The sequence below is a fragment of the Parasteatoda tepidariorum genome, chromosome 7, assembly GCF_043381705.1.
Source record: "Parasteatoda tepidariorum isolate YZ-2023 chromosome 7, CAS_Ptep_4.0, whole genome shotgun sequence".
NCBI classification, from domain to species: Eukaryota; Metazoa; Arthropoda; class Arachnida; order Araneae; family Theridiidae; genus Parasteatoda; species Parasteatoda tepidariorum.
In genome coordinates this window covers 12,655,372-12,658,323 of record NC_092210.1, presented here as the reverse complement: position 1 = coordinate 12,658,323, position 2,952 = coordinate 12,655,372, and positions in this window count along the sequence as shown.

The following is a 2,952-nucleotide window of genomic DNA, read 5'->3' as shown; positions in this document are numbered from 1 at the left end:
AGTGCCCTCCCAACTAGACTATCCAGGCCGATGTAAAGAAATAAATTGAATAATTCAATTTTTTCTAACAATTTCTCTAAAAACGATTAGTCAAATTGATTATAAAATGATAAAAACACATTCATTGTTGAAAAATAAATCATAGTGTGTAATTAAAGGAAAAACACTACTACCATATACTGTCAAAAATTTAATAAAAGGTTAAAATAGAAGTATTTGCGGAAGAAGAAAAAAATACCCACAGTTTACATTTTTTCTCCCAAAATATAAAGAATTAAATTAAATAGTCAAATAAATTTATTATTATTATTGTCTATCAAGTATATTTTAAAAACAATGAACTAAAATAGCATTTAAAACAATAAAAAACGCATTTATGAAATAAAATATGTAATTGTAAGGAATACAGAAAAAAAAAATCACCGACAGTTTACTTTTTCTGTCCAAAATGTAGAAACCTAATTTAAATATTTAAATTTAATAAATCTAATATTTTCTATCAAGTATCTCTAAAAAACAATAAAAAACGCATTTAAAACTCATTGTTGAAAAAATAAATCAAAGCGGATAATTAAATATGCTGCCAAAAAACAAATAAAAAGTATGTTTGCGGAATCAAGGAATTACCCACAGTTTACATTTTTCCTCCCAAAATATAATGAACTAAATAATAAAATAGATATTTAATATTATTTTTTCTATCAAGTTCTCTTAAGAACAATAAGCCAAATTAATTTTTAAAACAATAAAAAACGTATTTATGAAATAAAATAAGTATTTGTGGAAAGAAAAAAAAAGAATCTCCCACAGTTTACTTTTTCCGTCCAAAATATAAAAAACTAAGTAAAATAATTAAATTAAATAAATTAAATTTTTTCTATCAAGTATCTCTTAAAACCAATAAAAAACGCATTTATAACTCATTGTTGAAAAAATAAATCATAGCGTATAATTAAAAGAAAAACACTTCCGCCATATGCTGCCAAAAAGCAAATAAAAAGTATATTTGCGGAAGAAGAAAAAAGAATTACCCACAATTTACTTTTTTCCGCCCAAAATATAAAGAACTAATAAAAACTACCGCCAGTAGTTATTAACACAGGAAAGATACAAGAACTAAATAAAATCATAGCTCTACCCTTTCGTGTTCGGGATCATGTTCTTTGCCGGCGAACAAAGAACAAACGATAAATAAAAAAAGGACGGATGAAAGAAAAAAAGAATAAAAGAAAGAAGAGAGAAAAATCGATGGAATACGGTATTTTTGTTTATTTTATCACAACATACCCTTTAGAAGACAACAAATTCTTTTGCCCCTTCCAGAAACAGGCTGTTCCTTTTACCCTTAATGCTCAATATCTCGCTACAATAAAAGGACAGCAGAGCAGAATGGTAAGAAAAAAAATAAAGAAAAAAGTAATAAAAATCCGTCAAGCCCCCTGGTGTCATTTTTTTCGTTAAGTCTTCCTTTCTTATAAGAAGGTAAGATACTAAGGAGATTATCTTGTTCTTAGAATAGGCGTCTTGCTTGAAAGTTTGAAGGCTGCGACATCATAATCCGAAGAAATAGCTATCGGAACACAGTTTTTGAGACCAGGATTTAAAAACACTCTTAAGGGCTTCTTCTTTGCTTTTCTTTTTTTTTATTCTTTAGAAAACTTTCATTTGTTTTCAAAAAGCATTTATTACTTACTGTTGAAATAAGGAACGAAATTTATAACGAATATATTTTTATTTATTTATTATAAGGTTTTAACGCTTTTAAAAAAAATTATCTTTTAATTTAGAGAAAATTTTCAGTACAAAGGAGAAAAATTTAAAAATCAAATTCTTCTTATAATTTTTTTTTTTTTGAAAATTCTTGTGTTAGACAGGGTGTTCTGAAATCACCGCCCTTAGTATATTCAGAATCTTTGATCAGAAATTAACGGAAAAAGAGTTCTTATTTGGGACAAATGAGCGGAGAAAAAATAATAATGCTTTGAAATCTGTTGAACAACTTGCGTGCTACCGTCACTCTCTCACGGCACACCATTTGCTCTCCGACCCCATATTGCCTTACTTTCATACTAAGTTTTTTTTTCTATATATATGAAGGTAAGATATTAAGAAGATTATCTTGTTCTTGGAATAGGCTTCTCGTTTGAAAGTTGACAACACAATCCCAAAAAATAGTAACTAGAACACAGTTTTCGAGACCAGGATTTAAAACTCGAAACACACTCTAAAGATCTTTTTTTAATTATTCTTTAGAAAACTTTCATTCGTTTTTTTAAAATCGATTATAACTTACTCTTCAAATATGGAATAAATTTATACCTTTTCGACACTTCATATTTTATCCTTTTTGAAAACTTTTCTACATACATACATATATATATATATATATATATATACACCGAAGAGCCATTACATTATGACCACCCTGCTAATAACATGTAGGACCACCTTTAGCCCTCAAAACTGCTAGCACCCGCCGTGGCATTGATTCCACAAGGTGCTGATAGGTAGTCTGAGGTATCTGGTACCAAGCGCTCACCAACTGGTCCTGCAATTCCCTCACATTGCGAGGGGGTAGCGTGGCAGCACGAATTTGGTTTTCCAAGTAGGACCACAAATGCTCTATTGGATTAAGGTCAGGTGAATTTGGGGGCCAAGACATGACTTGAAAGTCACTGGAATGTTCCTCGAACCAATCCATGACGATTCGACCCTTATAACACGGTGCGTTATCCTGTTGGTAAACACCATCCCCCGAGGGAAAAACTGTTGCCATGAATGGGTGAACCTTAGCTCACAGACGTCAGGGATTGTTCTATGAGGATTATGGGCCCTAATATGCCCCATGAAAACATTCCTGAGCGAGAAACCATGAAAACCTGGGCGAGCCCATTGTTATAGATGGAGGGTGGTCATAATGTAATGGCTCTTCGGTGTAGTAATATTTTTAAA